This window comes from Rhinolophus ferrumequinum, chromosome 2, assembly GCF_004115265.2.
Source record: "Rhinolophus ferrumequinum isolate MPI-CBG mRhiFer1 chromosome 2, mRhiFer1_v1.p, whole genome shotgun sequence".
Taxonomy (NCBI): Eukaryota; Metazoa; Chordata; class Mammalia; order Chiroptera; family Rhinolophidae; genus Rhinolophus; species Rhinolophus ferrumequinum.
The window spans coordinates 108,041,737-108,056,909 of record NC_046285.1 but is presented as its reverse complement, the minus strand read 5'-3'; the positions used below and the strand labels follow the sequence as shown (position 1 = coordinate 108,056,909).

Here is a 15,173-nt window from a genome sequence, read left to right as displayed (position 1 = left end):
GGGCCCCCAGCTGGGTGAGTCTCACCAACCACTCCGCAGGCCCTCTGGTGGGTGCCCACGGGAGAGGCGCCTGCCCTGTGGAAGAAGCCCGCGCCCAGGAGCAGCGTTCACTCTTCTGGGGCACAGCAGCACGGCCCCACCTTTTGTGTGTTTCCCTTCTCTCCTTCCCCTCTGGGAAACCCTCAGCAAGCAGAGAGAAAAAAAGCCTCAGCCCCCAAGAAAATGCGGGAACCAAAGACAGTGCCCAGGAACTGTCCTTCAGACAACCCAGTGTTTTGGAAAATGCAGCTCTGGGTGGCACCTTTAAAAGGCATAAATCATACGGGTAAATTTAAGAGGGAACAAAAAGGATTACATAAATATTTATGTTCCCCAAACTTCCCGATCAATCATCTTAATTGCAGCACTAAGAGTAAAGAAGCAAATCTGATATCGCGCCACTTTTCGTTACACCTGGAGAATGGAACGCTGGCCATTATGGTTTGTGTAAGAAGGAAACAAAATGCCTTTATCACAAGTAAAACCAAACGGGCTGGCTGAAAATATTAACTGCGAACCGAGTACAACGGTGCGGCTCCGACGGATAGATCGGCCGGGAACACATTTTAGGTTCTCCGGAATGTAAATAGGGATTCCAGCACATTTTGGCGTCCGCAGCCCAATTTGACACCTTGCCTCAGACCCGTCCACATCCCGGTAATTTTCCTACTGCAGATGTGAACGCGTCAGAAGTCACCTCGGGCCCCCAACCGCCCCAGACCGTTCCGGATCGCTCCAGACGCCCGGACCCACGGGGACTCGCCCGCCCCGGGCCGCCCGCGGCGCAGAGCGTCCCGCGCGGACGAGGCTCCCTCCGGAGCGCGCAGCCTTACCCTGGGCGCAGGGTCCCCTGCCTGGGGCAAGCTCTCCCCGCCCCGCGGCTCAGGGTACCCCGCGCGGGCACGGCGCCTCGGGAGGGGACGCGGGGCCGACCCCGGCGCAGCCTCATCCGGGAGGCGCAGCTTCCCCAGCCCAGCGGCGCAGCCTTATCCTGGACGCAACCGTATCGTCCGGCGCAGCCTGACCCGGGGACGCAGCCTCCCCTCCCCCGGGGCGCAGCTCCATCCTGGGGGCACAGCAGCCCCTCCCCCGGGCGCAGCCTTATCCTGGACGCAGCCTCATCGCAGGGCGCAGCTTTCCCTCCCTGGGGCCGAAAGAATCCGGAGCGCACGCGGCACTCCCGGGCTGGGAACGGGGCTGTCCCCGGCGCAGTGTCCGCTTCAAGGGGGCGCAGCTTCATCCCGGTCGCAGCCTTATCCCAGGGCGCAGTCTCCCCTTCATTCCGGGGGCGCAACCTCCCCTTCCCGGGGCGCAGTGCCCCCTCCATCCCGGGCGCAGCCTCCTCTCCCGCGGTGCAGAGCATCCGGCGCAGACGCGGCGTCCCGGGGAGGACACGCGGGGCGGTCCGGGGCGCAGCCTCCCTCCCTGGGCGGCCCGGCCGCAGCCCCTCCGGACACCCAGCCGGCGGCACGGGGTCCCGCCGGAGCCGCATGCCCCGCCCGGCCTCCCCACCTGCCCCGCGGCGCTTACATAAACGCGGCCCTGGTGGCGTGTGTCCGCACGCGGCGGCCGAGTCCCCGTCCGCCTCACCTCAGCCGCGGGCCGCTCCGCTCCGCGCGTCGTGCCAGGGCTCGCACCGCTCGGCAGCCCCGGGCTGCGGCGCGCGGGCCGTGGCCTGGCGCGGCCCCGAGCGCGCTCCCGGGCGCGCCCCTGTGCGCGGCCCGACCGGGCCGCCGCCTCAGCCTCCGCTTCAGCCTCCGCCTCCGCCCTCGGCGCCGGCTCCGCCCTCTCGCCCCCGCCGCCGGCCGCGCGCACGCAGTGGGGAGGGCGACGCCGCGACGCAGGACGTGCGCGCACGCGCGCACCCCGAGCCGAGCCGAACCGTGCTGGTGGTCCGCGGGAGACGCGGAGGGCGAGCAGGGGCGGGGAGAAGGGTGACCTCAGCAGGGGCACTGGGGGACCGGAGACCCCGGGGAGGACCCGCTGTCACCTGGACGTTCCAACGCATTCCGGCCGGTCTGCCTTTCTCAGAGCCCTGAGTGTGCAATGCGAAATCGAAATCGGGTGACCGAACTCCAGAGGGGCTCCCGTGTTTCTGTGTGGCACTCAGAGACCAGAAGCAAGTCCAAATTATCAAAGTTAAGGTGGTCGCTAGGTTGGCTAGTTTGACAGCAAAGGCATTTTGAAGCTTTTTGACAGTCTATGCAATAAACTTACTCCTCTATCTGTATTGTATGCTTCTACCAAGATATGTTTACACGCGATTTTAAGCATGTGTGGAAATGCAACATTTCTGACCAGAATAACCAGCTTAAGGCTGCAATTCTATTCAGAACAGAAAATAAAGTTTGATAAAGGAAAAACGCAGGTGCTGAGAGCACAGAAGGGAGAAGCAGCCCTGAGCAGTGCTTTGGCTGTCGGTGATTTACTAGAACCCAAGGGTATCACACTTAAAAGTATAATGGCCAGTTATTTTACCAGCAAAATGGGTTTATTTGGGACTAGCACACAGCAGGTAAACTACGGTGACCATAGCAAGAAGAGGCAGAACAAAGGAGAGCAATTTTATAGAGAAAAAGGAGGGAGTTGGGAGGGGCGGTTATGAGCAGCAGTCCATTGGAGGAGAGCAAGAGTTCAGCGTGGTGGTGGCTTCTCATTGGCTGAGTGTGGTGGTCTCTCATTGGCTAGCCTGTTGCTAGGCAAGGAGAAAATCTTCCTTCCGCCTGCCTCAGTAGTGAAATGGACTTCTCCCCCTTGGGGAGAACAAGGTACTGTAGCTTCTTCCTGCTGGGGGCCCCAGATGGCAGTGGGTGGTTGTGTGTGAGAGCGCCCCTTTCAGGGCTTCCCCGCCCTGATTTCAATGAGGTTTCCTTTATTCATTTTCACAAGGGCTGGAGAGAGTGGTCAGGGCCTGGCAAGCCTCGGGCCAGGATCGGGCCAATGGGTGCAGAGGCTAGACTCCAAGGTCAAACCCAGCTGCCGCCACTGGACCTCTGCCTGTTTCCTCACGTGTGCTCTAGGGAAGAGAAGACTCGCACGTAGAGAACTGCGTGCAGAGCCTGGGACGTGGTCAGCTCCCCATCGGTGTTAGCTACTCCTTTTATCCCGGAGTCGTGTGACGGGACTGAACGTGTGGAGAAGCTCAGTGACCTGGAGCATAAATTAACCACAGGGGAAAGTGCTGCAGCAGGCCAGTTATCTGCTTCAGGTTGCTGTCTGAGTGAAAGGAAAAACCTGTCTTTGGGACCAGCCAGTGAACAAGCAAGCCCATCACCCTGCTTGAGGGCCAAGTGCCAGGTACGGTGTCCAAAGGCCACTGATTGACAACTAAGTATAAATAAATAAATTTAAAAAATCAAGGCTCCTGGGATGCTTTCCGGGGACTCATCCTGAGTAAGGAAGTATGTGCATGAAGACTTTATATCTACTTCTGTGTAACACACACCCCAAAACCAAGTGGCTTAAAGCAGTCATTTGCTCACGATCCTGTGGGACAGCAGCAGGGACAGCTCTGCTCTTCTTCATGGAGTGTGGGCGAGGCCCTCTCATATGGGCCTCGGTCAGGAACCACGGGTGGGCCGTGTGTCCCCCGCCATCGGCAGGCTGGAGTGAAAGGTTGGTTTCTGGGGAAGACAGTGATGCTGGGGACTCACATTTAAGAGGCAGGAAGATGGAAGTGGTCCCCCAGAGAAAGGAGAGAGAAAAGAGGAGAAACTGGGCCCAGATCAGAAGAACTTCAACCATTAGAATGGGGCGCGGTGGGCGGCGGGGGTGGGGGGTGGGGGGGAGGAGCAGAGGCATGAGGGACCAGAGAGGTGTGAGGGACCAACAGAAAAGTGTTTCAAGAAGAAAAGAAGCCAGTAAAATGATAAAGCCAAATATAGTCAGGACAGAAAATCCATTGGATGTGGCAACACAGAGGTCATGGTGACTGAAAAATTCAGTGGAGCACTGGGGACAGAACTGAATCAGAAAGGGAACACTCCACATCTCCTATTATGAGGCTAACATAACCTTGACTTCAGAACCTATAAAGAATGACTGAAGGAGAAAAGGACCAACTTCACTCGTAAACAAACCTATTAAGAAATAAATTGTCATAAAATCCTAAACAGAACACGCAGCAAACCAAAATCCAGTAATATATAAAATGATAACAAGAACTTTATGACCAAGAGAATATAACTCTGGTTTAACACTTTAAAATCCATGAATGTGAATAACTGGAGATCAAAGAATACCTGTGTGACTATCTCAACAGATTCAGAAAAGGCTTTTTAAAAAAAAAAAGGTGTACAAAACAATGTAATAGTTAGAGACACCCCTCACAAAGTGATAACCCCCTCCCCCAATCTACTACCCCTCTGACATCATATATAGCTGTTACAATTCCATTGACTCTATTCCTTATACTGTACTCCACATCCCATGACTATATATATATATATATATATATATATACACACACACACACACGACTATATATAACTATAGTTGACATTCAAAATTATTCAGCTTCAGGTGTATAGCACACTGGTCAGGCATCTACACAGTATTCACAATATTTGCTATTCACAGAAAAGGCTTTTAATATAACCCAGCACCACTCATGATGAGGAGAACAAGCTCTTAGGAAACTAGACGGGAATTTCCTTAACCTGATCAATGGTGGCTACAAACACCTAAAAGAAACATTAAACCAATGGTGAAATGTTAGGAACATTCCTTTTAAATCAGGAACAAAACAGGGACGCTCCCATTCAGCCTTGTAATAGAGCCTAAATGACAGAGCATGATGCAACAATAGAATGAAATGTATAAAGATTGAAAAGGGAAAAAAAAATCACAGATAATATGATTGCACATGCAAAAAATTAAAAACTACAGTTAAATTATTAGATTTAATAAAATCTAGCAAGATTACTGCGTACAAAATCAACACACACACACAAACCAATTTCTGTACATCAGCAACAAATAGTGTGTAATTTAGAAAACTAATCCTGTTTACAAAAGTATGAGTTAAAAATAAATCTAACAGAAGTGTGTAATCTTTAAGGAGAAAAAATAGTTTTAAAAACTTATCGATAAAGCAAGTGAATGTAGAGACACACCATTTTAATAAGTAAAAAAACCTGCAGTGTCATAAAGATGTCACCTCTCCCCCAAATTACCTATACTGTCAATGGAATTCTGATAAATATTCCAACAGGGATTTTTATGCAACTAGACTGATTCTAAAATATGTAACAGGAAAGCAAAGGACTTCGAGGAGCCAAGATACACCTGAAGAAGGAGAATAAGGTAGGGGACTTGCACCAGCAAATATCAAGATGTGCTTTAAGTCATAGTAACTTATCAGCCCAAGGACTGGCAAATTGACCAATGAAACACAATAGGAAGAGAAACAGACACGGCATTGCAGATTGGTGTGGAAAGGAATGATGATCAGTGAGTGATGCCAGGACACTTGTTTGTCCATTTGGGAAATAAATGGAAGTATGTATGTACCTTACACCCCACACAAGACTCAGTCCGGAAAAATTAAGGAAAACAGAATTTGTAAAATACAGGCAAATGTCTTTATGACCTTGGGGAAGGGAGATTTCTTAAGGGACAAAAAGTGCTTAACCATAAAAAGTAAGATTGATGAATTTGGTCAGGTTAAAACAAGAACGTCTGCTCATCACAAGAGGCAATAAAGTAAAAAGACACGCAAGAAATAGCGAGATGTTTGCAACATGGATTAACTGTCAGAGGATTTGTATCCAGGACACGTTAAGAACTACAGATGAGAAAAGTCAAATGACATAATTTTAAAAATGGACAAAAGACATGAACAGAAAAGGAAAGGTGTATGGCCAATAAGCACATGAAGAGGTATTTGAATTCATCAGTGACTGAAATGCAGGTCAGTCACGATAACACTATTTTACACTCGCCATATTGGCAAAAATTTAAAAGACAACATCAAGTGTTGGAGAAGATGTGAGTCACTAGAATTCTTAAACATAGTGGGAGCATAATTTGCAGCCACTTTGAAAACCACTTGTCTCCTAAAATTGAGTATTTGCATACATACCCCACCAGCCACTGATCTCTCTCCCAAGTGTACACCCAGGCAAAACCCTTGCACGTGTGGTCAGGAGACAGGCCACAGGACGTGTGTGATGGCTGTGTTCACAATACCCAACTACCTACTTACTGGGAAGGACGACATACATTGGGATAAATCCACACACTGCCCACACATTGTGAAACGGTGATGGTCAATGACCCAACTATAGCAACACCCGACAAGCGTGAATCTTGGAAATAAAATATTGACTGAAAAACACGCCAGTTTATAGAGCCTAAAAACAAGGAAAACAGAAGCATGAACAGGCTTAGGCACACAGACACACACAACGTAAGGACATACTATAGGTTGGTGCAAAAGTAAATGCGGTTTTTGCTATAATTTTTAACCTCTTAAACTGCAATTACTTTTGCAGCAACCTACTACTATGCATACACATGTAGACACGTACACATACATACACACACACATCTGTGCCCATGATACGTGTACAAGAAGGGAGTGATGAGCAGAGATTCAGGCGGAGCTTATCTCCAGCAGGAAGGCGACAGGTGGGTGAGAAGGAGCCTGCCCATTAGGGTTCCTGGAGACAGCCTCAGGCCTGGGCTGGGACGCCTTATAAGTTACATATGTTCGCATATAACCTTTTGGTAAGTCAAATAGCATATTGAAAACATTTTTAAAATGAAAATGTTAAAGCAGAAGGATGGGTAAGACAAGACTCCGGATGGAAACGTCCCTGGCAAGGAATGAAGATGGCTAATGCTGTCATCTGGGCACGGGGACGCCGAAGCAGTGTGCGTGAGGAACAGAGTGAAAACCCACTTTGGAAAATGATGTGGAATTTTCATGCCACAAGACGCACGTCCCCTAAGAATCCACAGCCCTAAAGAAGCAGGCATATGTTCCCAGAAGACATGTGGCAGTGTTTGTACTATCAGAGCCATGGCCAATGTGACATGCTCTGCACAGAAGCGGGAGTTGCATGAGGGTCCCCTGGGACAGCGTGTGTGAGGGACCGTCTGAAGGAAGCTGAGATCAAGTAAAACACCACACGTGCCTGTGAAGAGTAAATAAGACAAACTGCTTGGCAAACCATCAAGGAGAATCAGAGTGAGACATCAGTATTGCCAAACACCCCAAAGGCTTGTGCCGTAAGATGGGTAGAAATAAACATAGCAGCTAACCAAATTAGCAACCTCACCAACTCCTTTCGAGTGGTAGCAGACTTTTTTTAGAAACCAGATGCAAAAGCAGTATGGCTCCTGGTGACACTAAAAACAACGGGCGAACACGGTACGGAGCTTTCCTTCTCTTTTGTGCAGTTATTTCCTTCTCGAGAAGCCGGAAAACAACTGAGAACCGATGTCGGGTGGTTGGGTTGGTGGCCTGTTTTGGCATCATGTTGCCTTCAGAAGACAAGCTGGTCTGACACACACAAAGAATTGAAAAGCAGTTTAAACCTTTATGCCAGTCGATCAGAGAATGCCAGCGTGGAAAGGGGTGCGTTCCCGCACCTTCCCTGTCGCCGAGACCTCTGTCACAGTGGCGGCTGCCAGGCTGTCGCCTGGGTCTGTTGTTCACCCTTTCTGTCGTGACTTTGTTAAGCCAGCATCAATCTCTCTGTTTCCCATTTGTCCCCGTTATTCTAGGAAGTCGGTTGGCACACAGGGCACGGAGAGGGAGGCTCTGGGTGCTTCCTCATGGTGCTCCTTTTGCCTGTGGCCACTGAATGAATGAGGGGAGTTTTCCTCTACGTGTGGCCTCCAGACCAGCTATGCGAGTAACCTGGGCTGCTTCTCATAGAGGAGTCAGCCAGAGCAGACTGTGCTGGAAGCCGCTTCCAGTGGGAACCCTGGGGGAGAAGTGGGAGCCTGAAGGCAGCATGGCCCTTGGGAGAGCTGCTGGGCTGCTCTGGGTCTCAGTGTCCTCCTCAGAGAGGTCGTCTGTAAGTCCCGTATGGGCAAAGTACGAGGCTATAGATGTCAAACAGAGTATCAGCTGGACATACACAGGGTCCCTAACGCATGCATTCAGCTGTCCCTCATTGTCTCTGCCTACAGTCGGGTCTATCCTGAGACGCCCCCTACATGGGATGTGGCACGCAGTGTTTCCAAACCTAGGCTTTTTAAGGGGGAAAATGTCTCTTGTCCAGTCCCAGCCACCACGGGGCGTGTGACAGAGTCACTGCTTAGTAATTCAGCAAGTCTCTTTTCAAGGGAAGATTCAAGTGACACAATAGTCTGGGGAAAGGATCTCATATTTGTCATCGTCCCCTCGGGGTGGGCGGGGGATGGGGGCAGAGGCTGGAGAGAGCATATCTGTGAGGACTCTCACCAGGGCCCACAGAGGGGCCGGGGTGGCAGGCCCTGAGCAGGTCCCACACTCTCTCCTGTCCCTGGGCCAGGACCTCAGGGAAACACAGGCACACATTCCAGAAAGATGAGAGCACTTGTAGTCTATGCGGGTTCCTCTGAGCAGCAGACGTGCAGAAGCCCAGAGAGTTCTGCTTTCTAGAATTCCACTTCTATTTTTGGTGGAATATAGCAGCTCTGACTATTTCCCAAAATGGAAAAACACATTTTTTTCCTCAACTGTCTTATAATACCTCGGTTGCCCACTAACGAAGCCCACTCATGTGTAGCTGCGGGGTGAGCCTCCTTCCCAGGTTCCGGGCCAGGAGCTGCGGAGGGCACCACACACAGACGGCTTCCCCGAGCCCGACTTTCATTCTTCGGTGTTTTATGCGCAGTAATTACCACATATACCAATAGGTGGGCCTGGAGGAGGGCAGCCGGCGTGCCCACCATTCTGAGACTGCGGATTCCGGCCTCACTCCCAGGCCTGCCCCCGGGAAGAAGGGGGAGGCGAGAGGGCAGGGAGGCAGTGTGCCCTCTCAGTGCACTGCCCCAAACACGTGTGTGGTGGGCACCGGGCACTGTTGTTTTGAAAGGTATGGGGAGTTTAACAGGCTGTTTCAGGAAGCCCTTACCCCCCGTCATGCTGGTAAGTGTGAGCCCGTGTGCCCAGCTTGGTTCACTCCTCCTGGCGTGGTAGCCACCATCACAATCAGTTGATTGACAGGAGGATTTGAGCTTAATTATAAAAGCGTTTCTCGAAGGTAACAGAAAATTGTTAACACATGTGTTAAACCAGCAATTACTCTACGTTCTGCCCCACCAGGAGCCTGCCGTGTGCACCAGCAAAGCCCCCCAGCTCTGCTTCCCGGCAATGTCTGGCGGGCACCGTGCCCCGTCACACCCCTCATATTAATGACTAGCCCATAGCACTGACAGCTTACAGGCGGGAAAACGCAAGGACCTCAGTGGCCCAGCAGCATGATTTGTGACAACACGTATGCTCTGTAACCAGAGCCCCAATCACATTAGAGCAATGCCTCCTCCCCTGACCCCAGGAAGTCCCTTTCAAATCAAACCAAGAGGAAACCTTCTTGCAGTTTCTGACCCACAGTGGGTCTATTTCTGGGCTCCGTTCTGTCCCTCTGATCTGCTGCTGTCTTTAACGCGGCTTTGATTCCTTAGCGTTGCAGCAGATGGAGCTGCTGTCAGCCCCTCAGGCTCTTTGTCGAGCAGCCACGGATGCTCGGAGCCCTTTGTGTCTCCATTCCACTTTCAGAATCAGCGCCTCCATTTCCACCAAAACGCCTGCTGGCATTTTGATCAGGATGGTATTGATTGGTAGGTCGTTTCGGGGAGAATGGACGCTTAACAATGCTGAGTCTTCCTCCCACCCACGGCCATGGCGTGTACGACTATCTCCATGTATTCAGTTGCTTTCCTTTCTCTTGGCAGTGTTTTTTGGAGTTTTCAGTGTAGAGGTCCTGCATATCTTTTTGTTAAATTCATTCCCAAGTATTTTATGTTTTTTGCTGCTATTGTAAATGGTGTAATTAACTTTCCTGTTGTTTCTTGCTAGAAATGCAAATAATTTTGTATGTTGACTTTGTACCTTTGGCCTTGCTGTGTTCACTTACTAATTCCAGGACTTTTTGTAGGTTCTTTAGGATTTTCTACATGTACATCTACAACCATGTTGTTTATGACCAGACACAGATTTCCTTCCTCCTCTCCAGTCTGGGTGCCTTGTATTCTTTTTCTTGCCTTATTGCACTGGCCAGGAATGTGATACAGTGTTGCAGATGGCACTGGCCACGCCCATGATTCCGGGAAACCTCAGAGGAAGGACAACACAGGATTTTCCTTTTGGGGTCTGGCTGCCTTCTCCATTTTCATTAAAGAGCAAACCTGGAAGGACATCGCATATTGTATAATACACGGGAGTCAGGCCAGCTACATAATATGCAGGCCCAGTAAAAAATGAAAATGTGGGCATCTTGCTCAAAAAGCAGGACAAAAAGCCCTTTCCTTCCCTTCTGTATTTGTGCTCTTCTCTCTCTCTCTCTCTCTCTCTCTCTCTCTCTCTCTCTCTCTCTCTCGCTCCCTGGGGCATGGGAATCCTTGCAGGGCAAATACAGAGCCTCACAGGCACCAGGGCCCTGCCCTACACCCATCTCCACCCCTTCCAATGTCTGTGTCCAGGCCTCCAACACAGCAATGGCTGGTCACTGAGCAGCGGTGGGCAGCTGGTGGGAGGAGGTATGGCCACTTTCGAGCCCAGTCTCCAAGCCCAGAACATGCTCCATTTTCAAAACATAAATTCACCAATAACATTATTAAAATTTCTAGACAGCAACCACAGATCATTAAAACTGCAAGCAGCGTTCTCCTGGTGGGGCTCCCCTGCGTATGGACCCTCCCAAGCGGGACCTCCACGAGTTGCCACCTTTATCATACACGAACTTCCAAATGTACATGGGCCTGTTTCTGGCTTTCTCTTCTGTCCCGGGTCTGTCTGTCTGTTCGGGCACCTGAGAAGGGTGTTGTGCCAGAGGGAGGGCTGGTCCCAACCCAGAGCTTTTTTTTCTTTCAGAGCATGATGGCTATCTCTAAGGGATCATTCAGAAATTATTTCCCGTGATGAAGATTTATTTATGTGACATTTAGCAGTCCTCAATTTCACTCCATTTCTTTTTCTTCTGTTACATTCAAGGAAGGTCCTTACTTCCTTCCCCTCTGCCCTCTACCTACTTAAAGAGGGCGGGCGCTTGGGGTGGTCTGCATGGGACTGCCCCACCAGACACAAATGAGGACTTTTTTTTGGTTCGTTATTTCTTTCTCTTTTGTAACTTTTGGAATTGTTTGACTCCTTACAACGTGCATGCATCCCTCCTACGGAGAACAACCAAGTCATTATTCTAAAAAAGGATTTTAAAAGGAAGGAGCCACGCACTCAGATGGCTTTGGTGGGGGAGGGGCAGGAGTAAGTGGCAGTGTGCAAATTTAGGCATTAAAATTGCCTAAAAAATCTCTAATTTGCATCTTTGACAAGCAAATGTTTTATGGGAAAACCGTTTTAATTTCAGGATTTCTGGGGCAGCTGATGGTCCTGTTCTGCCAAGACTGCCCATTTGTCCTGCGTTTCCTTTCATTCTGCTACAGCTTAATTCTGTCCTTCCACAAATAGAAGAAACCAAAAGGTGCAGGAAGAGAGATAAACGTCAACCAATGGAGCAGCCTCAGCCCCACATGTCAGCTCTTGGGTTGTGTCTTCCTTTTTACAACAAAGCAAAGGCTTTTTGTTTTGCTGTTTCTCATGGCTAATTTGAGATCCTGGTGATTTAAGAGATGGAATCAGATGACTCAAGTCTGGATTGCAGAGGTGTTTCCATAACAGACCTCTCGGCATGTGGGAGCGCGGTCCTGGAGCTGCCGCGTGCAGTGTGGGCCTGGTTATGCTGAAGCCACTTGGCAGAAAGTAGTCTGAGCACCCCACCCCCCCGCCCTGCCCATTACAGTGGTGCTTGCTGAATAAATCCAGCAGAGCGCTTCGGTGGACGGCATCTGGTTGAGGGAGGGTAGAAGCCCACACCTCTGTGGTGTGCTGGCCCTGGGCCCGCAGCCCAGGATACCGGAGCGTGTACCAGAGGGCAGGGCCTCCTTGCAGCACCTCTGCTCCCAGAGTCGTGAGCACTGCCACACTGGCCGCTCGCTATGTAACGCCTTCCCCACGCAGCTCAGGACACCCACGTTGCTGAGAAGGAGGCTCTGGGACAGCCCTGCCAGGTGCCCTTTCCCGCCAGACCTGAGGGCCGGCTTGGACTCACGGCACTTCCTGAGCATGGTGCCCTCCTCATGACCCACTGGCGGGGTGTGGAGTGGCTTCCCGTCCTGCATGGTCATCCCGTCGGCCTCCCTGGTGGCAACGCCTTTAGAACAATCCTGCTGTCTCCACCCTCAGGTCCACCCGTTTCTGTCCTGTAACCCAAGGTCTCTGGGCCTGACGGGGGGGCTGTGCTCACCTGCAGCACCCTGGCCTCACCTGCTCCTGGGAGGGAGGGCCATGCACAGGGGACGGGTAGGGACATAGCCCAGGAAGGTGGCGTCCAGCTGCTCCCCATGGCTGGAACCCTCCCTGAGGAACTCCCTGAGCTGTGAAGATTCAGAGGCCGGCTGCTGGGACAGACGGTCTCTCACCAACAGCTCCCGCCCAGGCCAGAGAGGACCCTTCCGTCATGCCCAAAGCGGCAGGCTACCATGTGGTCCCAGGCAATCCGGGGCTGTGAGGCTTCATTGTATGTGGCAGTGTGACTGGGCCAGGCGCAGACCTGTGGTTCAGCATCACGCCGGGTGTGTCTGTCTGTGAGGTGTTTCCAGGTAAGATGGAGACTTGAATCGGCAGCCTCGGTACGCAGACAGCCCTTCTCACTGCGGATGGATGTCGCCCAATCACATAAAGGTCTGAATCCAGCAAAACGACTGACCTCCCCTAGTTCGAAAGAATCTGACTGCTTGACAGCCTTTGAAACAGGATTCGGCCTTTGCCTGCCTTTCACTGGAACGAAACTGTCAGCCCGCCTAGGTCCCCAGCCTGCTGACTCAGCCCACAGGTCCCGACGCGTGGCAGTCTCCAGAATCGTGTGAGCCAAGGCCTTGGAATAAATCTCCCCGTCTCTATGGACACATCTGTTTCTCTGGAGAGCCCTGAGGAGTACAGGTGTGGTGTGCTGGCCTGGAGCTCCAGGGGGGGTGTAGGCAGCAAACCTGGGTGTCAGTTTATCACTGTAGTAAGGCGAGACCTCACAGGAGTGGCTGTGGGAGAAGAAAAGGGGTGCCCGGACGAGGCCAGGGACAGACTCAGGGGGCAGCGGGCGTGGCCGGCCGGGGGTGCTGTGTGGGGAGCCGTGTGGCCTGCGTGGTTGGCACATGGAGACGCTTTCCCCTTCCTAGAGCAGCTCGTCCCTCGTTTCTAGTCCTTTCCTCTACAAATAGCACTACAGAGCCACTGACGGCCTTGTGCTGCATCTGTGTTTGCCACTGGGGCTCGGAGGGCAGGGCGTGCTGGCTGGCAGTCCGACAGGGTGGGAACCCACTCCTGCCAGCTCTAGGAGTTGAGTTCATCGCGTTAGGATGACAAATTGAGCAACATCTTACAGCCTGACGAGTCCTAGAGCCGCCTGTGTCTCCTCGGCCGATGAGCTGGGGCTGCGTTGAAGGCCCTGGACGCCCTGTTCGGTCGTGTGCAGTTACCAAGGTTGTCTGTTACCTCCTGGCTGCTAGGCTGAGCTGGCATCTGGAGGGTCTCTGTTTAAGGACCAGTCTCCGAGGGCACTAATTCTTCTGCCAGGTCTCCCCTTCTTTGGGATCCGTCTCTGCCGACCATTTTCCTCCCACGAGGCAATTATTCCCCCGGGGCCGCAGCACCCACGGCACAGGGTCCCCTCCTACATCCACTGTCAGGTCCAGGTCCTCCCATGGGAGGGACAGTTGTGAAAATGGAAACTCCACTTGCCCTTTCGTTTCCAGCTGTGTCCAGTGCAGTCTATTTGGATCTGATGACGTGGGGCCATTTTAAGGAGAGCTGATGAAATATGAATTTGTGATTGTATGCAATGGAGCCACCATGTCGCTTCATAAAATCAGGACCTGACTCTACAACAATAGCGTTTCTCCAGCGCTACTGTGCGCCAGAAGCTCACGTGTACAAACTGCACGTGGATTTACTTATTTGGTCCTCAGGACAACCCATGAGGTTGGTACAATTTCCACTCACAGGCCAACAGACTTCGGTGCCGAGGGGTGGCGCCTTTCCTGGGCCGCGCACTTTGCCGTCACCGCCACACCAGCACCAGCCCTGAACTCAGGCACGGGGTGCTGCCCGCCCACTCACATGTTCCCTGTGCACAGAGAGTTCACCAAAGCAAGTGCCCAATGTTTGCAGAGCTGAGTGTAAACACACATGCACGCACTCACGGAACACACACACACACAGCAATAACTGAGGGGACAGGTGTGAATCAGAATGGGAAGAAAAACTGACGAAGAGAAGTGACAACAACGAAAGCACCAAACAACAAAGTGAAAGGGCAAATGACACTGGGACAGGTGACGGACGCAGCAAACAAAGGGTTAATACCGCATGTTGAAAAAACGTTTATATGAACGGTGAAAGGGCTACAGGCAATTAGCAAGAGGAACAGCAAATAGTCAATTAACGTGAAACTCGATCAACGCCATAATAAAGTGAAAAGTAAAGGAGTAAAACACACCCAGTCCCATTACCAGATTAGCAAATACTAACAAGAATGTCATTCCTGGGGCAGGGGACTTGGGGGACATTGGGCTTTTGTCACTTGCTTCTGTGGGATACTTTGATCACCTACCAGAAACATTACAGATGTGTCCAACTTCTTAGAATTTATGATGCAAGAAGAGATATGCCCCCAAATGTATGCACCCCCATGTTTTCACAGAGTTCTTAGAAAAGGTAAAATCTAAACAATTTAAATGGTCATCTATAAAGGGTTAGTCAGTAGATCATGTTTAATCAAACGTCTTTATCTGCAACTTCAAATGATGCAGTAGACCTACATTTACTGACCTTGAAAACTGCTAGTGATGTAATCATCACGTGACAAATGTGCACGACAGACGCCAGGTTAGGATTCATATGGGAAACTGCAGGTTTGTGTGTTCGT

General features: G+C 51.3%; 1 protein-coding gene across 3 annotated transcripts in view; it reads right to left on the bottom strand.

Moving 5' to 3' along the window:
• Positions 1–1,730, bottom strand: part of ADARB1 (adenosine deaminase RNA specific B1) — a 113,388-nt gene extending 111,658 nt beyond the window's left edge. For 2 of the 3 annotated variants that reach the window (XM_033127329.1, XM_033127302.1), the window contains exon 1: positions 1,570–1,714. The gene's annotated coding sequence lies outside the window, so the exon portion shown is untranslated. Of the gene's footprint in view, positions 1–1,569 lie in introns of all 3 variants that reach the window. The other variant, XM_033127310.1, reaches the window with a different exon arrangement.
• Positions 1,731–15,173: the final 13,443 nt, after the last annotated feature.